Source organism: Taudactylus pleione, unplaced genomic scaffold, assembly GCF_031769625.1.
Source record: "Taudactylus pleione unplaced genomic scaffold, aTauple2 ptg000189l, whole genome shotgun sequence".
Classification (NCBI taxonomy): domain Eukaryota; kingdom Metazoa; phylum Chordata; class Amphibia; order Anura; family Myobatrachidae; genus Taudactylus; species Taudactylus pleione.
In genome coordinates this window covers 8,709,909-8,733,590 of record NW_028284591.1, presented here as the reverse complement: position 1 = coordinate 8,733,590, position 23,682 = coordinate 8,709,909, and the positions used below count along the sequence as shown (strand labels likewise).

Sequence of the window (23,682 nt, the reverse complement as noted above, 5' to 3'; positions counted from 1 at the left end):
AGCCTTTTCTCCGGTACGTAGACCCGGCCAGTGAAACAATCCATTCGGTTACCCCAACAAAAGCTTCTTCATACAAAGTATGGGAAAGCTTCTATAAAAGGATTGCAGCAGAACATTTAGCAGCACAAATCTACTATCGCTGTCGCCCAGTCAATGTCCCATTTGCAAGGTAGGGATGATCATCGATCATCGATAGCTAGCAATCATGGATTGTTAATTGTCGGTGGTCGATGGTTTTGCCATTGATGGCAGAGATACGATGGTTTTCCAGCATCGATGCCGGAGAGCCGGTGGTTCTCTGGCATCGATGCTTAGCCCCGCCAACTAGCGACTGCCCCCGTTTTGATTGGTCCACAGCCTGCTGTGCCCCTAGCAGCGGTGGCCATCGAGGGGTGCAAACCATAGATGGTCTCTGTGCCATCAAGAGTAATCGTTGATAACCGTCAATGGACACCCCACCTATGGCCATCCCTATCGCAAGGGCAGGCAGCAGATTTAAATAAAGCATATTGGAGCTCATTCAGAGTCGGTCGTGAGCGCTGAGCGCTCACAACCGACTCGATGTTGCCCCACAGCGCATGCGCACGACGGAGCAAGACCCGGATAACGACGGCCGCTCCGTCGTTAGAGGTCTCGTAGCAGACGGGGCGAGCTGTCGATGTTGAGTGACAGCCCGCCCCGTTTGCTGGGCGGGTCCGGCCAAACGGAGGCGTTCCAGTCGGAACGCTTGCCATTTGGGGGCGGCCCCACTGACATCATTGCTGATGTCAGTGGGGAGCTTCCTGCTCGAACAGAGCAGGAAGCTCCCTGGGGCTTACGAGTGCCCAGACCCTACCCTAGGGTCTGGTCGTAAGCCCCGATGGTCGCGATGGTCTTGACCATCGCGACCATCACCCATGTCGGTCGTTAGAGCTGTGGGTGTTAACCCACAGCTTAACGATTGACAAGGAGGCGGTCGTTCAGGTTGCAAGCGACCGCCCTGATTCAGAGCAACCGTTTGCATCTAACGACCACCTCTGAATGAGGCCCATTGTTCTGACAAATATTCTGAGTTCTGTATTTCTTTTTTTTTTTTTCTAACATTTCTTTTTTTTTTTGGGAAGCGCCAGACAGTATTGCCAGGTGGCTGAGTATCGGTCCTGGCAACATTTTCTTAGTAAATTACTTGGTTAACTGATTTTCTACGTGGAGATAGAAAGTCTTTTGGGGGGTATGCACTTAGCGATTTAGCCAAGCGATTGCACGAGAACGACATCGTTATCGTGCAATCGCTTGCAAATCGCGCATGCATCGTGCATGCATCGGGCATGTTTTGGTGGGAAGCGACCAGCGATGCGCGTGCCCGCTGGTCGCTTCTGACATCCGACATCGCCCATACATGTTGATCTCGTCAGGTTCAGCATGTGCGGGGATGAGGGATGTGCCGGGACTGAACGAGTGAACGTTCAGTCTAGGCACATCACTAGCTATACAAACGACAGCACGATTGCAATGTCGTAATTGTGCTGTCGTTTGTATATCTACAAGTGGATACCCCCTCACCGCTTATTAGTAAATAGCCCTATAGAAATGCAGGAAAACATCCTGTCTGAGGAGATTTGTATACAAGTTTAAAAACATCTATTTTATTAAGAAAACCAAAATAATAATTTTTAAGGACTAAAAAAAAAAACATGGAAAAGCCAGTTTTACATCCTGCAATAGAGACTTTGGGCCTGATTCAGACCCACTCGCAAGGCGGCTGTCCGCTCGCAAGTGGGTCGATGGTGTGCACTGCGCATGCGCACAACGGTGGGAGCTCCGTCGTGCGCATGCACCAGACGCGACGAGCGAAGGACTTTCCTTCGCTCGTTGTGTCTGATCAAAGGGGGCGTGCTGTCGATGTTGATTGACAGCACGCCCCCTTTGGTGGGCATGCCGGGGGCGTGCCTCCCAGACGGGGGCGTTCCCAAGGGAACGCCTACCGTCAGAAGCCGGCCCACTGACATCACTAGTGATGTCAGTGGAAGTGATTTTGGCTCTGATAGAGCCAAAATCACTCCGGGCCTTGCGGTTGAGAAACTCAACCGCAGGCTCCGGCTCGCAGTGGCGATGGTCGCGATGGTCAAGACCATCGCGGCCATCAACCTGCACGCTCGTATAGGCTGTGGGTGGTGACCCACAGCTATACGAGCGTCCAGGAGGACGCTCCATAATTATGGAGGACGGCCCTCATTCAGAGCGTGCGCTCTGCTCAGAGCGTCCGGCTCTGAATGAGGGCCGTTGTTAGAGCATACGGTCACGGTGTAATTTGTACACTCATTCCTCCAAAGAGCGTTCTATCTATTCCACCACCTTTATAGAATATCCCAGCCGTATCTGTAAGTCACGTCTTTGCGTTGGTGCTACCAGTACAGTGTGACTGGGAAATGACTGGGAAGGAGTCGCTGTGCGATTGCTGTGCAGACACAGAGGGGAATACACACCCCACACACCCTCGGGCTTGGGGGAAAATATTCTGAAGAATCTTAAAAACAAGGGTGTGACTATGTAGACATAAGTGAGCTCCATGTGAGGCCCCCGTAAAAGGTCCAATAAATCCGGGTCACCAAGCTGTTGTGGTGACTTGTCTCCAATATGCCCCATTTATTGCCCCTTGTCTCCCATGTCTGTCCTCTAGTTCCAGTTGCAATTTCTTTCACCTTGTGCCCACGGGAGCATTGGCGAAGCCTGTCTAAAAGATATATACAGGAGCACAGGGTGTCATCGTGTATCAAAAGCCGCCTGCCAAACAGGACGTGCTGCCGCTTCCATTGTCACACAGCTCTGCGTCCACGCATCACATACTGTACGTGTCACCAATACATTCCCTCGGAGGATGTAGTTACATTACTGGTGGCCGGAATCCCGTCAATGGAGGACCGACCTGGGACTAAAGATAGATGTTGAAATCCTGATGCCTATCTTTAGGGTTAGGCACCTCCCTTGGAGGGTATGGTTTAGGGTGCGGGAAGTGGGGGTTAGGGTTAAGCACCACCGGGGGGAGGATAAGGTTAGGCACTACGGGGGGAGGTTAGGGTTAGGCACCACTAAGGGAGGGTGAGGGTTACGGGGGGGGAGAGGGGTAGGGATAGTATACTTACCACCCCTGTCAGGACGCTGTCAGGATTTGAACCCGGGGGCTTTTGAGCCTCCGGTATTTCATACTGTTTCCGTCCTCGGGGTTACTCCAAATCCAGCACCCATACATAGGTTTCTAGCCTCTTATACTTTCTAGTAGTAAGTAGCACCTTTTATAGTTCTGGAAGGACAGCTGAGTAACTCTTGGCTGTTGTGGTGATAATTATTTAATAAATATAGTGGTAATAATTATGACGTAATTAGCAGTTAGGAAACTAATATATAAAATAAATGCAGTCATAATTACTCCCAAAGGTGTGAGTACCTGAGAAATCACTGTGTAAAACAGCAACTGATGTCTCCTAGCCACATATAGCAGCAAAATACAGTAAGATCAGCATGTCACCTATGGAATATGTCATTGCAAAAATGCTGTGAATACAAAGACTACTACCTAAGAGGAACATCACATACATCAAAACAATAGCTTCCATATTTGAGAAGACCACTGTATATATTTGTAATCAGGGAAACGTGCTAAATGCCACATATAAATCATGGGGCGTGGCCACATCACACAGGGGCGTGCCGTAAGTTATGAGGGCGTGGCCTCACGGCTGCCCCCTGTCTGAGCCTGCCGGCCAAACAGAGCACCTGGACTCAGAGCTGCCCATCGGCCCTGGTTGATGGGAAAATTAATACTATGTAAAAAAAAATAATTACAACCAATAATGCTATTTGTGGCCTTACTTTGAGCTCGACATTAGTTATAGCATTGGCTTGCTTAAGCTGCCCATCCACTTTACGATGCGGGGGACAACAGCAGATTACGATGCCGCCGTCTCCCGTGGGGTGAACTGCATACACTGAACGTTCAGACGTTCAGTGTATGCAGATCAATCATCCCCGAACATGGCAACCTGACGGCGGTCGTCAGGTTGACCATCATGTTCAGGCGATGATTGATGTTAAAAACGACCAGCGGGCGCGCGCATCACTGGTCATTTTTAACAATTTACTGCCCGATTTGTGGGCAATTGCCAAGCGATGGAGCGATAACGACCGTCGTTATCGCTCCATCGCTAGGTTTAATCGCCTAGTGGATGGGCAGCTTAACACAATGAAACAATTTTATAAATATGTTACAAGCACTGAAAATAATCAAATCAATAATAATAAACAAACAAGGTTGGCTGTATATACAACATGAACTACTTATAAAATAATAATAATAAAAAAAAGACAAAGGGCCTGATTCAGAGCCGTTCGCTATTTGCGGTCGTTCGTTCAAAAACAAGGGGTGGCTATTCAAATGATCCGTACGCACATTGCAGTCTGTTCACACCTCTAAGTCTGAATGAGCGAGCAAAACATACGCTCGTTTATTTGTTAAAAACGCCCCCTGGCCGCTCGCACCATACGTCATGTCCGCTATTTATTAGATTAATCGAGTACATCGACCAGCGTATGAACTGCTCGCTATTCTTGTGGTTGGTTTTTGCTACCACAAATTTGCGAGCAGTTCTGGCTATAAAATAACCCAGTGACGTGGTCAATGACGCTGCTGTATTAATTATGCACACCCATAATACGCCCGTTTTGACCTTTAAGCACGCCTGCGTTCGGATCTCCACTCCCCATTTTCAAGCACCTTCCCCTGTTACCACCCACATACGCCTCATTCTGTCACTCAAAATAGCAGGCACTCGCTATATAGCGTACAAACGATTTTTGCCCGCACTGACTGGTTCGCGCATGCGTACTAAAAACCGTACGCATGCGCAGAAGTGCAAACATCGATCGGAACGAGCGTACTGCCGCTAACGAGCGGCTCTGAATGAGGGCCAAAGATAGTTACAAAAGATGTGCATATCGTGATATAAGTACAATAAAATAAAATACTTATACAATGGAAAAAAGGTTGCTCTGTTTATTCTGTCTTTTACACTTTAATTTGTTGGAATTTCCCTCATGCAGTCGTAAAATCGATTAAAACAAAAGAGAGATGTGTAGTATTGTCCGATACTACATAAAGTTCATATTATATGACTATTTGGGGCGTACCCAAACTCACTGAATAGAGGTTGGGTTCACTCATATAAATGTTTCTTTGTAAGAGTGAACCCAAGTTATATTCAGTGAGTTGGGGTACGCCCAAATAGTCATATAACATGAACTTCATGTAATATCAGACAATGATACACATTGTATCTCTTTTTTGTTTTAATCAATTTTATGACTGTATGAGGACATACTGTATCATTTTATTAGAGGGAGGCAGCAATTTGTTGAAATACAGCGCCTATCTGCAATCCTTACTTTTTATGATATGTTAAAGTGCATATCGTGTTCGGAGCCAATGAAATTCAATCAACCACAGTCTGTTGTTTCAACTGCAAATTATTATGAATGTCCCAATTTATTTATTTATTATTAGCATTTGTTTACATAGCGCCAGCATATTACATTTGCCAATCGGCAATGAGGAGGGGGGGGAGTTTCTCCAACATATACTTATTCAAGAAGATGTCTAGTGTGTACTGACCTCGTTAGCGATGGGACCCGGCAGTGTCCCGGCATCGGTAAGTGTGCGCATTCGGCAGCAGGGCCCTCGTTAATGATGTTGCATGTCGGACCTGCATACAAATTCAACGGGCGATGTCGCTGATGACTTATGGTAGCGCACATAAGGCCTGATTCAGACCCACTCGCGAGCGGCTGTCCGCTCGCAAGTGGGTCGATGTTCAGGACTGAGCATGCGCACGACGGAGGGAGCTCCGTCGTGCGCATGCGCCAGACGCGACGAGCGAAGGAAAGTCCTTCGCTCGTTGTGTCTGATCAAAGGGGGCGTGCTGTCGATGTTGATTGACAGCACGCCCCCTTTGGTAGGCGTGCCGGGGGCGTGCCTCCCTGACGGGGCGTTCCCACGGGAACGCCTCCCGTCAGAAGCCGGCCCACTGACATCACTAGTGATGTCAGTGGGAGTGATTTTGGCTCTGATAGAGCCAAAATCAATCCGGAGCTTGCGGTTGAAAACCTCAACTGCAGGCTCCGGCTCGCAGTTTCGATGGTCGCGATGGTCACGACCATCGCGGCCATCAAAATGCACGCTCGTATAGCCTGTGGGTGGTGACCCACAGCTATACGAGCGTCCAGGAGGACGCTCCATTTTCATGGAGACCGGCCCTCATTCAGAGCGTGCGCTCTGCTCAGAGCGTACGGCTCTGAATGAGGGCCATCGTCAGCAGCATAGCGGGTACACACAAGACGATGTGCGCGATATGACATCCGATCTGCCCGGAAACTAATCACAAACTGCTGATTTTTTTTCAGTGGAACACCTCATGCCTGGTCTATGTTGGGGGAATGTTTGATGAAAAGTGTCAATGCATGTCCCAAATATATTACTTGGCCCCTGTTATCTTACATACTTTAACTCTTTCTAAAATACACTGAGGGACATCCATAAAGAGGTATAACTAGAGTAAATAGAGGCAATCACACAGATAGAGAGAAAGGGGTCTATTTAACATCGGAGACTACAGTGAAGAAAATGGTGAACGGTTCCACCAAGACGTTAAAGACGTTAAAGATATAGGGGCCTATTCATCATTACTAAACTGTCCCTGGAGGTAATTAGGCTTAGAACTGGCATGGAGTTCTACCTAATTACCGGAGGAATTCATCATTCCTCCTCCCTATAACTACCTATTCCGAAAAGCTGTCATTTTTGCGATGACAGCTTTTCGGGAAATAGATACTTTTCCCTCTCTACACTAACTTACCGCAGCTGGAAACAGTGCATGCGCTGTTAAATTCGTTTACCCAGCGCATGCGCAGCACTGCCTACACATGCGGTAAGTTTGTGTCCCCCCCCTCCGCTCACCTGCCCCCCCTCCCCCCACTCACCTCCCCCCCCCCTTCAGCACTTACCTGTCTGCGCAGCAGCCTCCGGCTCCGTCCTGCTGGTCTGTCACATAGTCTCCCAGCAGACCACAGTACAGATTAGAAAAAAAAAAAACGTTTTTTTTCTTTTTTCTAATCTTTATTGTGTTCTGCTGAGAGAACACAGTGTCCGACCAGCCTCCAGAGCCAGAGGACACACCAGAGCGCCGGAGGCAGACGTCAGGTGACCTGTCCAGCTGGCAGCAGGTAAGTTTCACCTGCTATTCGCCACCTCACAGTGGTGGATAGTACCTCCATCAAATTCCGAAAATTCATAATTTTCGGAATTTGATGAATACCATCATTTCCACATCCCCATACTAATGTACTAATGTACTAATGTACTAATGTATGGGGAGTGTGGAAATTAACGCAGGGGGACTTAGCAAGTAGATATCAGTGATATCTCCTGTACTAAGTGGCTTCATGAATACTAAAATAACGTTATGTAAGGAAAATGTCCTTAAAAATGTTAATTTAGTGTTGATGAATAGGCCCCATAGAAAGAAGATACCAGGGTCGTTGGGACGTCAGCATGATGGGTGACTACTGCTGGATGATACACAGAAACGACACAGAAAAAGCTTATAAGCGAAAAGCGACAAAACGAAGTTTGAAGACAAAAAAGACAAGATATTAACAATTTTTTCAATAATTATGGTTTTGTTTCTATTATTGTCTGATTTTATTGTTATTTTATTATGTAATCAAGACAAAAACACAGTGATATCATCTACACTTCTTCATATTTCATAATAAATGTCAAAAACAATTAAACTTCTTGCTTTTTCTTAAAAATTTATGTAACCCCCTTATAGGTAAATGTGATGTGGTAATTTTTTTTATATACTATTTCTTGTTGTACACAGGAGTATAGTTAAGAATATAAAAGTATTATTGAAAAAGTTTTCAATACCTTAAATTTCGCAGACCTGTGTAATTAGGGCCTGATTCAGACCCGCTCGCTAAGATGCATACTCTCGCTGCTGCCGATGGTATGCAGTGTGTATGCATTGTGCGCGTGCGCATACCTTAGCGAAAGTTCACAATGCGTTTGCTCGCTGCACATAGACAGCTCAGCAGAGTGAGTGACAGATGAAGCCGTTTGTAGGTGGTAACAGGGGCTGGCCATTAGAAACGGGGGAGTAGAGGTGCAAACGCAGGCGTGCCTGAGCATCTCAGCGGCGTGTTAGAAGTGTGCATAATTATAGAACAACATCATAGTACACGTCACCTGGCTTGTTATTACACTGAAGTGCTCGCAGTGCTTGCGGCAGGGTATGGTCAACCTCAAGCGCTGCGATTGCATCCGATGTACCGATGGTTGCATGCACTTCCTGGACATGATGTGCACAAGTGGGCTTCTTAAAACAGGCTGGTGGGTGTCTGCATACACTATGTGATCGCTGTGTAAGAAATACTGGGCGTGCTAATGCATTGCTGTGCGGTAGCACTGCTTACACAATTTGCACACACATCGTGCGAGCGATCGCATCCAGCAAGCGGCTCTGAATCAGCTCCTTAGTTCCCAAATGAAAGAAACAGTCAGCACTAGATTTGTCTTTCATAGTTGAAATATAATGTACATGGCCAATATATTATATGTATTAATAAATGGCTTACCAAAATTTATACTCGCATCACAACAACAGTCTGACCTTGGGTGGTAAAATGTATCTGCAACTCCAGAAAAGCAAAGATGGATAATTCTGGAAAATAAAAAGAATATACATTTTGTTAAAAATGTACAAACTGCTTTTACTCTAAAGTGAATATATATTATAGGCGTTTCTATAATGGGTATATATTTTACCATTATATTTTTAATAGTTACCACTCCGCCGCCGGAGTCCCACGTTGGCTCCAGTATCAGCGCTGTCAAAATCGCCTGGAAATGGCCGCCGCGGCCTCTTTCCCGGTGTTTTGGGCACGCGCTGTACACTTTGGGCACACTCTAGTGTCCAGAGTCTACCGGTGCGGCGCTACGCTCAGTGCGCAGCTGGCCGCCGGAGAGAGAGGAGGGGGCCTCAGACAGAGACTGCTTCTGATTGTACGGCTAAATGAATTGCTCATTGCATCAAGTTCGCAGTCATTTTACAGAAGTAAAATTTAGCTCCTTCAAATGGAAGAAGCTGTCCCCTGGTGGATATGGCGCCTGCGTTACACAGAGAGGACGCACACCGGGGCTTGTGCAATCAAGATGGACGGTATCAGATCTAGTGGAAAAGTGATGGGCTAGTAGTGCACGCAAAGATGGTCCGTTTAGTGGGCGTGTAATGGACGTGTTGCGTGAATGTCAATGCGAGCGTGTTCCCAGACACAGGCCGCAGGCATAGGAGGCCAAGGTCAGACTGAGAAGCTGCACCTGCTATGGGGGTGATGCAAGTTTCTGTGGTGCGACCGATGATGGTGCCTAAGATTGCACCAATCGGTATTACCGCGCCCATGGATGCTGAAAGTGGGCGTCTCATCCCAGCAAATTCATCTACAGCAAGGCCGTACAGCAGGGAAGGAGTATGTGGCGGCATTTGCAGAAAGTCACAGAGCGCATCTCTAAATCAGACCCTCTGAGGTAAATTTACTAAAGTGCAGTTTTTAGAAGTGGAGATATTGCCCATAGCAACCAATCAGAATCTACTTATCATTCAACTAGCACCTTCTAGAAGATAATAGCTAGAATCTGATTGGTTGCTATGGGCAACATCTCCACTTCTAAAAACTCTCACTTTAGTAAATATACCCCCCTGTCTGATTCTCATGTCAGTTTTATTTATTTTATTTTTTTCCATGGAAAATAAATGAGAAAGTTTTAGATGACACCAGTGTTTCCCAAACTGTGGTGGCGCAGCGCACTTAGGGGTCACTGCGCAGGGCCGGGCCTGCCTGACGCCAGGCTCTGGAGCCATGCGGTTCTCTTGATTTTGGGAGAACCGCATTAGGGGCTGGGGCAAGAAGGGCCCACCGGGGGAATGCAGTAATAGGGGCTCATACTTAGGAGTGCGTCCAGCCTCCAGAGGGAGAGTGCATGGTCTGGGACCCTTTAAAAATGTATCTGTATTACTGCTAGTGCATGCAAGATAATGTACCAGACTAATAACAGCAATGCAGTGTGGAGAATACACCATAGTCCTGTGCAGTGTAATGTAACATATACATATAATGTATAATTATTATTATTATTATTATTATCCTTTATTTATATGGCGCCACAAGTGTTCCGCAGAGGCTTACATAGTACATAGAACTAATAGGTGAACTAGAAACAAGTAACTTACAGTACATTACAGTGCAGGACAAGGACACAACTTATATACATTGCTGCAATAGTGATTAAAGCACTCACAATAAGCTGCCGGGAGTTGGCGGTCCCGTGTTAGGTGCCCTAATGGGGAGTAGAGAGTAGAAGAAAATGTAAAGAGAAGCACATGAGGGAAGAGGTCCCTGCTCATGAAAGCTTACATTCTAAAGGATTTCAAGCGCAAAGTCTCCAACATGATCCCTAGGGGAGGGGGTGGGTCCTCGGGCAGTGGAGCCCACCAGGGGATTCCCCTGTAGCCCTGTGAGCCAGTCCGACACTGTGCATACCAACAAATGAAATGCATCTGCACCCCTTGCATTGCAACAGGGTTTGTTCCAGGTGCAAATTGCAAAATTTTGGGGATTTGCTCCTAACTCTGAAGCAGACCCTATGGGGCCTTTTCATGATTTTAATTATCGGGGTCTGAACCCCGATAATTAACATTCTAACTCGCCGCGGAATCCGGAGCAGTTCATCATTACTGCGAAATCAGCTGTCCAAGCGAGCGGCTTCACTGCTCCTTTTGGAGAAGTGACGGGAGTGAGCATGCGTGACCTACAGGTCCTACAGGTCACGCATACTCACAAGAGCCCACGACGTCTGGTGGAAGGAGCCGGACAGGGGCGGAGGGATCCAAAAGGGAAGGAGTGGGTTGCAATCCACATGCGGGAGCATTCGCCTTCTGAAGATGGCGAATGCTACCGCACTCAAGCTCTGAAAATATAGTATTTTCGGAGCTTGATGAATTCCGTCCCCATACTAGTTTATGGGGACAGCGGACCATATCTATGATATCTCCTGCTTTACCTTCTTGATGAATGGCCCGAACACTTTATTTTCACCTACTTTTGTAAAAATGAAGGGGTCTATTTACTAAGCAGTGTTAGGAGACAGAGTGAAAAGTGATAAGAAAGTGATAAGGTGCCAGCCAATCAGCTCCCAGGGTGCTGCGGGCTGAGAGCACCTGCCATCACCCCGCCTGTTCTTGCCTGCTGCCGGGACTCAGGATTCCCTGCCTCCCCACTTGCAGTCCCAGTCTCCCAGCAACCCTCCCAAAATACCGGTGCTGGGTAAGAGGACGTCATACCGTGTGACAACGTCGCGCATTGCATTCTGGGAGTGGCCGCAGAAGATGGAGGAGCACCAGCAAGTTGGAGGGACCCGTCAGCCTTCACAATGTAACACCGGCTCCGCCCCTCCCCAGCAAAACACCCCCCCTCACAGACGGAGCCCCCTCCCCCAGCAAATGGCACCCTCCTTATGCAGCACATGGGGCTTACCTTGCATGTAAAGTACAATTAAATACATAAACTAATTAAAATTACTCATGAATGTAAGCTCTCACCAGCAGGGCCCTCTTCCCTCACTCATACGATCATCTGCTCCAAACACCCCACAAGGGCACCTACCACTTGGTAGCTGACGCCCTGCTGCTTATTGTGTTATGATCGCTATTGCGGCAATGTTTATAAACGTTGTCCTTGTCCTGCACTGTAATGTACTGTAAGTCGATGGTTTTGTGTTTGCTCATTTGTTTATTTACTTTGTGAGGAGCTGCGGAACCCTTGTGGTGCCATATAAATAAAGGATAATAATAATAATGTTCAATGAAATACAAACATCCCTTGTCTTTCCTTAAAAAAAAAAAATCGAATGATACTTTTTCTTTCCTGACGCTTGACAAAGGCAAATATCATATAAATAATATGAATAGACGTTAACTTGCAGCTACACTAATAGTTGCTCTTAAACAGATCAGTGGGAGGGGTCAAGATGCACTCGGCCAATCAGAAACAGCTGCCAATTGTCTCTATCATCGTTATGATCAGGGCGTAATTTGTACCAGGGATTGAGCACCCACAAGACATGTGCCTCCAGACTGGCTCATTTGTGTTTTTGGTGTGATCTGGCTTTGCCACATTTCCCTGAACAGACCCGACTATGGGCCTGATTCAGAGCCGGACGCTATTTGCGCTCGCTCGTTCATTAAAAAGGGGTGGCTATTCAAATGAACCGTTCGCACTTTTTGTGGTCTGTTCACGCCTCTATGTCAAAACTTGCGGTCGTAATATTGAAAAAGACGCCCCCTGGCCGCTCGCATCATACGTCATGTCCGCTATTTAATAGATTAATCGAGTACATCGAACAGCGTATGAACTGCTCGCTATTCTTGTGGTTGGTTTTTCCTACCACAATCTTGCGAGCAGTTCTGACTATAAATCAACCAAGTGACGTGGTCAATGACGCTGCTGTATTAATTATGCACACCCATAAAACGTTTTGACCTTTAAGCACGCCTGCGGTCTGATCTCCACTCCCCGTTTTCAAGCACCTTCCCCTGTTACCGCCCACATACGCCTCCTCCTGTCTCTCAAAATAGCAGGCATTCGCTATTTAGCGAACAAACGATTTTCGGCCGCACTGACTGGTTCGCGCATCCGTATTACGATCTGTGCGCATGCGCAGTTGTGCGAACATCAGTCGGAACGAACGAGCGGCCGCTTACGAGCGGCTCTGAATCAGGCCCTATGCTCGGTAGCAGCCTTTCTAAGCGTAAGGAGACGTCAGGAGATCAGCTGACGGAATATGCAAATTGGTGAAAGCGTGAGATTTTATTTATTTTAGCATGTGCTCTAACAAAATGCATATTTTACACATCTCTCCCAGGACACTCCCACAAGACAGGACTGCTCTGTGCGACTGAATTGTCGCCTCCCTGAAACGCCAATTTCACGCAAAGCAAGAGCCAGCAAAAATCCATCCTACTCAGAAGCGGAGATAGGTAAAAATGCGCAAATTTGCTTCTGTACATGCGCCGTATGCTACATCTCACCCTTTGCGTCTGAGAAAACAGATCCGAATGACTTATGGTACATACACACGGTCAGATTTGATGAACGATTGAACGATTTTTACAACGATTTGAACGATTTCATCAACGATGAACGACTGAACGATTTTCTGACAGTATTAAAATGAATTAAATCATCAAAATCTGACTGCAAACACAGTCGATGTCAGAGATCGTTATCTGACATGCGGGAACGCGCATCATTCGTCGATGCATGCCCTACATGTCAAAGATATGAAACGTATTGAACGATTTTTACAATCGTTATCGTTCATATCTGATAAGAAATCTGACCGTGTGTATGCACCATTAGAATTAGTCCCAACGACGCTTACGTGCGCCCAATTGTACATCACTCCCTGATTATTCGTACTGATTGTAATGTGATAATATAATGAAATAGAGGTCAACTTGCCAGCTGCTATGTAAGATGTTCCTTTTTTGCTCTGTAACGGCCTGATTCAGAGCCGCTCGTAAGCGGCCGCTCGCTCGCTCCGAGCGATGTTCGCACATCTGCGCATGCGTATGGGTCGTAATGCGCATGCGCCAACCAGTCAGTGCGGTCGGAAATCGTGTGCTCGCAAAATAGCGAGGGGCTAGTAATTTGATTGACAGCATGAGGCATTTGTGGGTGGTAACAGGGGAAGGTGCTTGAAAACGGGGAGTGGAGATCCGAACGCAGGCGTGCCAAACGGTCAAAACGGGCGTTTTAAGGGTGTGCATAATTAACAAAGCAGCGTCATCGGCCACGTCACTTGGTTGTCTTTTAGCCTGAACTGCTCGCATGATTGCGGTTGGAAAATCCTACCACAAGAATTGCGAGCAGTTCATACGCCTTTCGATGTACTCGATTAATCAAATAAATAGCGGAGATGACGTATGATGCGAGCGGCCAAGGGGCGCCTTTACAAAATAGCGAGCGCATGTTTCGGACGCTCGCTCAGACATAGAGGCATCAACAGACCGCAAAGAGCGAGTGTTCAATTTAAATAGCGTCCGGCTCTGAATGAGGTCCTAAGACCATTTTCAGGTTGACCCGTTTCTGACATTTGCTGTGGCACTGTGTTTGAGAATGCCAGGCTTGGCGAGGCCTGAGAGGCTGGATTAGCGCGGCTGCAGCAGATGTCAGGTGCGTGAGCAGATGGGGAGGTTTCAGGTACGGACACTGATCACATGATCACTTGGAGACATCTAGTTGGTCAGGAGGGTCGTCCTTATAATATGGGAGATAATAGGGAGCTTTAGGGAATTTGGGGGGTCTGTTTCATGTTGTGGACAATGGGCCTGATTCAGAGCCGCTCGCAAAAAAGTGAGAGCTCGCTCTGAATCAGGGCGGCCGCTTTGTTTTAAATAACCCAGGCCTCCTGGCTGCTCGCTAAGCTGTGGGTGACCACCCACAGCTTTAGCGTGCGGCCAGGTGATGGCCGCGAAATTTGCGACCATTGCGACCAGTGATCTTCCGGGGACCAGTGAGCTTTCGGCTCTAATAGAGCCGGAAGCTCTCTACTGACATCACTCGTGATGTCAGTAGGGCTGCCCACAAACGGCAGGCGTTCCTTCAGAAACGTCTCCGTTTGTCTAGCAGCCTACACAACGGGGTGAGCTGTCGATCAACATCGACAGACGCCCCGTTTGTAGTGAGCCCCGGAGCAAGAGAATTTGCAAGCGGGTCTGAATCAGGCCCAATATGCTGATGTGATAATAGAAACTAAAGAAAGAGAAATAGCAATTTAGTTATAATAAAATTAACTGCAGCCTTGTCACTCCAACTATTGTAGCTGGTCCCTGTTACTGTTGGGGCTTGTTAGAAGGGGTTTAATTGGGGCCTGTGGGCCGGCACTGCCTCTGGCGAGTATCTGATATCATTTTGTCTGGACATGATAGAAATCATTCAGCGTATTTGTATCCGGGATGCGGCCAGTGGCGCAGGAAAGGAGCGCATGGTTAGGAATCGGACACAGGGCCTGATTCAAAGCCGGACGCTATTTGCGAACATTCGTTCTGAAAAAGGGGGTGGCTATTTAAATTGACCGTTCGCTCTTTGCAGTCTGTTAACGCCTCTATGTCTGAACGAGCGAACAAAACATGCGTACGTTATTTTGTAGAAAACGCCCCCTGGCCGTTCGCATTATACGTCATCTCCGCTATTTATTAGATTAATCGAGTACATCGAAAGGCGTATGAACTGCTCGCTATTCTTGTGGTAGCATTTTCCTACCGCAATCATGCGAGCAGTTCTGGCTATAAGACACCCAACTGACGTGGTCGATGACGCTGCTTTGTTAATTATGCACTTCCATTAAACGCCCGTTTTGACCGTTTGGCACGCCTGCGTTCGGATCTCCACTCCCCGTTTTCAAGCACCTTCCCCTGTTACCACCCACAAACGCCTCATCCTGTCACTCAAATTAGCAGGCATTCGCTATTTAGCGAGCACACGATTTTCAACCGCACTGACTGGTTCGCGCATGCGTACTAAAACCCATACGCATTGCGCAGATGTGCGAACATCGCTCAGAGCGAACGAGCGGCCGCTTATGAGCGGCTCTGAATCAGGCCCACAGTACAGAACATATTAAATATTTCACATAGACTATATCAAACAACAAGCTTCATTCTGTGCTTTCCTGTATAAAATAAAGCACCACATTGAGGAATATTGGAGTTTGCTTGTAATCTGGGGCACTAACCTGGACAGAGAATTTCAAGGCTTGATGTCTGCTTAATTAATTAGCGGAGCTGTGAGATAAGGAGGAATGTTCTGCAGGAGAGACAGCTGTGGCCCTACAGGCCCATAATTACAGCAGCATCCTAATTAACAGAAATAACATTGTGCTACTTAGGTCTAAGCGGACTCACTGTACATACAGATGTGTCCTCCTCATACACCTAACGTCTATACGCCATACAGCGCAACTGAGCGGCTCCGAGAGGTGTTGCGTACCGTAGTTTTATTTACATTTTGCGTCTTATTCGCAGGGAAACATCACTCACAGTGTACTATAGACGATGGGCTGCGACTTTAACTGCACAGGAATTTGTTTATAACACGTACAAAGCAGCAGATAAAGCAGAACAGAACTTGGCGTGAGAAAAAGTTGCGTCCGCAGTCACCACACCTACTGTACTGTATATACAAACGTTGCACACCAAATTGATCATATGGATCAGTGCAAGTTAGCAAGGCAGCTATGTCGCCCTGAGTTTTTTTATCTGTGCAAATAAGATTCAAATTTTGAGCATAGCCGAGTACCTAGGGCCTGATTCAGACCCACTCACGAGCGGCTGTCCGCTCGCAAGTGGGTCGATGGTCTGCACTGCGCATGCGCACGACGGAGGGAGCTCCGTCGTGCGCATGCGCGAGACGCGACGAGCGAAGGACTTTCCTTCGCTCGTTGTGTCTGATCAAAGGGGGCGTGCTGTCGATGTTGATTGACAGCACGCCCTTTGGTGGGTGTGCCGGGGGCGTGCCTCCCAGACGGAGGCGTTCCCAAGGGAACGCCTACCGTCAGAAGCCGGCCCCACTGACATCCCTAGTGATAGAGCCAAAATCACTCCGGGCCTTGCGGTTGAGAAACTCAACCTCAGGCTTCGGCTCGCAGTGGCGATGGTCGCGATGGTCACGACCATCGTGACCATCATCCTGCACGCTCGTATATGCTGTGGGTGGTGACCCACAGCTATACGAGCGTCCAGGAGGACGCTCCATAATTATGGAGGTGGGCCCTGATTCAGAGCGAGCGCTCTGGTCAGAGCGTCCGGCTCTGAATCAGGGCCCTAGTGCGCCGAGAGGAGCTATTTGACATGACTTGAGCAACGGCGAATGAGGAGACATCTGTACATACTTACTTACTCTCCTGGAAGTTGCAGGAGGCTCCCGAGTTTCAGAGAGCCCCTCGCTTGCCCGGAAGAGTATCCGGGTCTCCCGCATCCTGCCCAGTTCCGGCTCCGTATGGAGGGGGCGGGACTAAATTAAGCTAAAACTCATCATTCGTGGCAGTTTCCCTTGACAAGGGGTGGAGCCTAATGACATAGAAACCCGGCCCGCCCCACAGAGTGACCTGCTGTGTCGGCTCTCTGGGCATCTCATGGGGAGCAGATACTAAGGCCCGTATTCAATTTGATTCGCACCTGCGATTCTTTTTCGCCTCCCGGACTTTTCTCCTACTTCGCCTGTTTTGCATGCAGAAAAGTATCGTGCCCCCCCGCGTAACCCCGTATTCAATTTGAAAGTACGCGAAAACGGGACCCGGCGAAACTGAAACAAACAAAAAGTCCTGTCAATTTTGGGGAGAAAAAAACATAGGGGAACAGTGTTTAAAAATAGCGAAATAGGTTCAGGGGTATTCTGTAAGTATGCGACAGGTGTTTTCTAGAATAGGCTATTAGCGGCAGATGCCTTTTTGCAGATTTTTACAAGAATTAGTTTAGGGACTTAAAAATATGCTAGTACCCATTTTCATGTACCCCAAATATGATGGGACCACTCCAAAAATGCTCTCCTGCATCACTTCTTCAATGTCGGGAAAATCACCTGCCGCGGCTATTTAAATATGCAGAACACATTCTGCAGGTCTAAACGAGGGTACCCAGACTGAACCCCCATGCCTGGACATCTTTAGGGGGGTCCTAGGAACAAAACCCGAAAATTGACATGACTTTTCACCAATCCAGGTTTCGCCGGTTCCCGTTTTCGCCTACTTTGGAATTGAATACGGGGAAAAGCGGGCACGCGTGCGATACTTTTCCGCCTGGAAAACAGGTGAAGGAGGTGAAAAGTCCAGCAGGCGAAAAGTCTGGACTTTTCGCCTCAAATTGAATACTGGCCTATGGCAGATGTGCATGTGCAGTCCACGGGACTGCGCATGCGCACCACCCCCTGCAGTGGCCGGCCGGTCCCTGCATGTCCCGGATGATACATTCAGCCGAAGAGATCGCTTTTTGCAAAGTGATCAGGGGTGTTACTGGCATGCCCTGTTTGCATTGATAAATGGGCCCCTGTATGAGCTTGCCGTGCAGTCTGGGAGATTCCTTAGCAGCCAAATCCAATTCTTACAAGATAATAACTACACCTCGGTACTGTATCTGATAGTAAAAGCTGGACAAAACCTTCACACACGTACAGGACATCTTCCAGATGGTTTATGGATATCTAACAAAAATTATTTTTCAAAACATTTTTATGCTTTTGGAGTAATTCTACTTCTTTTCCTGCATCTGTTTTACATTCAGGGTCTGATATTGTGCAGCACTAAGTGCATTTGTGCAACATAAGGGGCCTATTCATCATTATCTCTAGTGACATTTATGTTTTAAACTCTTTTTTTGGAGGCATTCATCATACCTCACTAGCAAAAGTATCGCTTCCGAAAAGCTGCTCTTTTTGCGGAGTCAACTTTTTGGAAAAGTGATACTTTTCAGTCATAGCTGAGGTATCCATAAGGATTTCCTCACACTGCGTCAGCCCCCCTCTCTATTCCCCCCTCTCTTTCACCCCAGACACCTGTCCGCCTCCCAAGCCTGCCGCAGCCGCTACCAGCAGCCAGGACTATGGGGGTCATTCAGACCCGGTTGTTAGCGCCGATGCGCTCGGACGGGTCGATGGCCCCCCACAGAGCATGCGCACGACGGCGCCGTCGTGCGCATGCATGAGACCCGCTACGACCGACAGCGCCGGTCATAGTGGGTCTCGATCAAAAGGGGGCGAGCTGTCGATGTTGATTGACAGCTCGCCCCGTTTGGAAGGCGGGCCAGGGGGTTGGCAGCCCAAACGGAGGCGTTCCCATGGGGGCGGAGGAGGCGGCGTTCCCTACCATTTGGGGGCGGCCCCACTGACATCACTAGTGGAGTGATGTCAGTGGAGAGCTTCCGGCTCAGACAGAGCCAGAAGCTCTCCGGGGCTTACGACAAGGGAGACCCTACCCTAGGGTCTCGTCGTAAGCCCCGATGGTCGCGATGGTCTCTGACCATCGCGACCATCACCGGAGCAGTTGTTAGAGTTGTGGGTGTTAACCCACAGCCTAACGACCGCAACAGAGGCAGGCGGTCAGGATGCAAGTGGCCGCCCAGTTTCTGAGCGACCGCTTGCATCCTCCGACCGCCTCTGAATGAGGCCCTATGAGCTGTGACTGTGGTCCAGCACGCTCCTGCCGCAAGTGTCAGATCGGCTTCCCCGGCGGCCGCCGCTGTCCATTCTGGCTCCCCCCGCGCAGCTGCCTCTGTCCGATCTGGCTCCCAAAGCCCCCCCATCGCAGCCACCAGTGTCCAATCAGGTCATCCTCCAGTGCCTTAACTACGAGGGCTTCGGTAGGCGTCTCAATGCATAATCTACCGCCTGTCGCATTAGCATATTTTATGTACAGTATGTTCAGTATTTCTATATATACAGCTATGGCCAAAAGTCTGCTGCTTCAGTTTTTATGATGGCAATTTGCATATACTCCAGAATGTCATGAAGAGTGATCAGATGAATTGCAGTTCCTCTTTGCCATGACAATGAACTTAGGACCTGATTTAGACCTGCTCGCTAGCAAGCGGATGCTCGTTGCAGACGATTTAGCTAATGTGCGCATGCGTGTAGTTCGCAGTGCGCGTGCTCAAACTACTACGAGCGATCAGATTTTGCTCGCACACCATGCAAAAACAGCCCAGTGGAATGAGTGACAGGAGAGGCCGTTTGCGGGTGGTAACAGGGGCAAGGCAGTAGTAACGGGGGAGTGTAGTTGTGGACGCAGGCATGCCAGAGTGTTTTCACGCCGTTTAGTATGTAGAAGCCACATTGTGTTTGGTAATACTCTAAACCACATTTTATTTGCAGATCTCTGGTTCCATCGGCAAGGAGATCACAACATGCGTCTGCAAGTTATGGATTATAGAGAATTATGTGTTAGAATGTACTTTGTATGTAGTGTCTATTGATTAGTTAAAACACACACAAAGAGCCATTGGAGGGCTGAACTACCATTGTACCAACTGACCTATGACAGAAGAACCACCAATAGGATTATGCCAACTCGTTTCTATTGTATTGCCTAATCTCTGCAAGGGTTTATATGCAAGCGTTGTTAATTAGTCATCATATTCTTTCTGTTGACGGAGGCTTCACCTTTGATGCCGGAAATCTGGATCCAGAGCGCCTGCGTAATGTATTGACTGTACCTTGTTTATGCATAATCTTTTGCGCTAATTGTATTTTAGATCAAGGCGTGTAACTATCTGCTTTTTGGTGAATAATATCATTTTGTGCTTTGGAACCACAATCAAAGTCTAGAAAGCAATTATTTTGTGTGCGACTTATAACGCTAAATAGCGACATTTTGGGTATAAAGGTTATTAGGAATTGATATCAGCCACCGGCATATCATACTGATTCCGGCAGCAGGCAGGTGTGAGTACTTCTTCACGCACAGTGAGGCGAAGACTTTTGGAGGATGGCCTGATGTCAAGAAGGGCAGCAAAAAAGCCACTTCTCTCCAGGAAAAACAACAGGGACAGACTAATATTCTGCAAAACGTACAGGGATTGGACTGCTGAGGACTGGGGTAAAGTTGTCACACATCAAATGAATCAGCACAGTCTGCTGGTGCGAAATTTTGCGTCCATGGCCAGGAAACTCCCCAGAACTTAATCCCATTGAGAACTTGTGGTCAATCCTCAAGAGGCGGGTGGGCAAACAAAAACCCTCAAATTCTGACAAACTCCAAGCATTGATTAGGCAGGAATGTGCAGTCAGTATGTGGCCCAGAAGTTGATTGACAGCATGCCAGGGCGAATTGCTGAGGTCTTGAAAAAGAAGGGTCAACACTGCAAATATTCTCTCTTTGCATAAACTTAATGTAATTGTCAATAAAAGCCTTTGACATTTATGAAATGCTGTAATTATACTTCAGTATACCATAGTAACATCTGACAAAAAGGTCTAAAAACACTGAAGTAGCAAACTATGTGATAACCAATACTTGTGTCATTCTCAAAACTTTTGGCCATGGCTGTATATCTGTGTGCAACCGAGTCAGTATATCTGTTTATCGCAGTGCTACAATGTAGCGGCCGCAGCTTTTTTCATTCCAAGTTCTGTTGTGCTTCAAATACAGGCTCAGGGGCCTATTCATCATAACTAACGTTTCTCTGGAGGTAATTAGGTTTAGAACTCGCATGGAGTTCTACCTAATTACCGGAGTAATGCATCATTCCTCCTCCCTATAACTATCTATTCCGAAAAGCTGTCATTTTTGCAATGACAGCTTTTCAGGAAATAGATAGTTATCTCTATCTACACTAACTTACCGCAGCTGGAAGCAGTGCTGCACATGCTCTGTTACATCTGTAAAGCCAGCACATGCGCAGCACTGCCTACAGATGCGGTAAGTTTGTGTCCCCCCTCCGCTCTCCTGCCCCCCCCCCCTCACTCACCTCCCCCCCTGTCCAGCACTTACCTGCCCGCGCAGCAGCCTCCTGCTCCGTCTGCTATGCTGACATGTGGTCTCCCAACAGCACACAGTACTGTTTAGAAAAAAATATATATATATTTTTTCTTCTAAACTTTATTGTGTTCTGCTGGGAGACCACATGTCAGCATAGCAGACGGAGCCAGAGGAGAGACCAGAGCGCCGGAGGAAGACGCCGGAGGGGAACCTGCCCACGCTGACACAGGTAAGCGTGACCCGCTACACGCCACCTCTCAGTGGCGATTAGTAACTCCATCAAATTCCGAAAATACATAATTTTCGGAATTTGATGAATACCATAATTTCCATATCCCCATACTAATGTACTAATGTTTTGGGAGTGCGGAAATGAACGCAGGAGGACTTAGCAAGGAGATATCAGTGATATCTCCTGTGTTAAGTCTCTTCATGAATACTAAAATAACGCTATTTAAGGAAAATGTCCTTAAAAACGTTATTTTAGTGTTGATGAATAGGCCCCTCAGTCACACACAGATACACAAGTGTCACACATCAAATGACTCAGCACAGTCTGCTGGCGCATCCTAGTCGCATTGCATTGCGACTTAGATGCATTTTCTGCAAAAAAAGACGCTAGCATAGTGGTACGGGACATGGCGGCTCCCTCACCCCAGGCAAATCGCGCTGCATGGGGCATTGTGGCTGGATGTATAAGGACACATCTGTATGCTCTGTTCCGGCAATTACCGCAGGGAACACCTGCGACTTCCGTGTTATTTTCTTGATAAGTAGGACTTTTAGTTAATTCAATGACAATCATACAGAAAAACTGCCGTTTTCGCATGATTAACGGGGCCGAGAGGCTTGACACATGGGCCCCTCAGTCTGTTAGGTACATTCCCAGGTACACCGTCTCTAACAGCTGTCTGCTTTTAAGCTGTGACATTTATCCACCTCGATGGCTTTTAAATCCCTACTGCCACTAGCTATTAAAGATAAATCATTTGTTGTGTGTTGTGGAAACGGCCCATCCTTTCTGCCATGCGTCAATAACCCGCTGCATGTAAACTTCCCGCAGACTCCGCGGACTCCGATTACATGTGCTGAATTCTTCATTTAAAAATCCTTCCATACGGAAATACGGATCATCCCTTTAGGTGAAAGTATTTACAGAGAAGACGTCAAAAGTAAGTGCCGGGCACATCTCTCGTCTCTTCAGGACAGAACATGGTATGAAAGAAGGATTGAGTTTCTCCCAGAGCATTAAATGGGAACGCACAGCGGTGTGAGCAAACTGCAAGACGTACATATTCCGCTCTCTGCCAGATAACCCGCCTGCCCTTGGCACCGCTCCTCCTGAATACTGATGAGATGGAAAGTCTGCAGATGGCATTTTTAGAAAACAGATCTATACACCTTGGACCTTTCCCTGCTGTCACGTCAGACACTCAGCTCGACAGCAGAGCCCCTTAGAGGTGTTGATGAAGTCCCCACTGTCACATCCATGTCACCAGGAATTCTCCTGTGTATCCCGTGTGACACTGACCAATGAGAACTTGTCTGAGCGGACGGCAGCCCTAGCTCAGTAATTATAGACAGAGACAGGCAGGACGCAATAGGAGGGGGATTTCTCCACAGACAAAACACATTAACTGCAGCCCTGTGCAAGGGATGTTTCTGGAAAACAAAACGGTACAGGCGAATCATAGCTTGGACAACAAACTTTTAACCGTTTACCGCTTTAGGCTAAAGTTGTCCTATCTTGTTTAATGTCTAAATTCATTTTTGTTTTAAAGTTTGCAGAATAAAAAAGTTTTCTACTTCAGGGTCCATAGGGTATCCACAGGATACCTTGGGGGTATAGGTGTGATGTCAGTCATCGGGCACCATAGAGTTAAGCTTTCAGCCTCCCAGGATGCACTAGGGTCCCCCTCCTATACCCCGCCCCCGAGCCAAGGCACCTCAGTTTAGTTTGGTGCCCGGCCGGAGTTGGTTGCACCTGTTGGAGTGGGGGCTAAGAAGAGCCCCTGAAGTTTTCTGCAATGCAGCTGTGGCTGCACATCTGGATGTACAGCATGGAC

General features: G+C 47.7%; 1 protein-coding gene across 3 annotated transcripts in view; it reads right to left on the bottom strand.

The window, feature by feature from the left end:
• ZBTB7C (zinc finger and BTB domain containing 7C) overlaps positions 1-23,682 on the bottom strand; it is a 392,632-nt gene that overhangs the window by 201,718 nt on the left and 167,232 nt on the right. For all 3 annotated transcript variants that reach the window (XM_088476546.1, XM_088476545.1, XM_088476547.1), the window contains exon 2: positions 8,668-8,753. The gene's annotated coding sequence lies outside the window, so the exon portion shown is untranslated. The remainder of the gene's footprint in view (positions 1-8,667; positions 8,754-23,682) is intronic.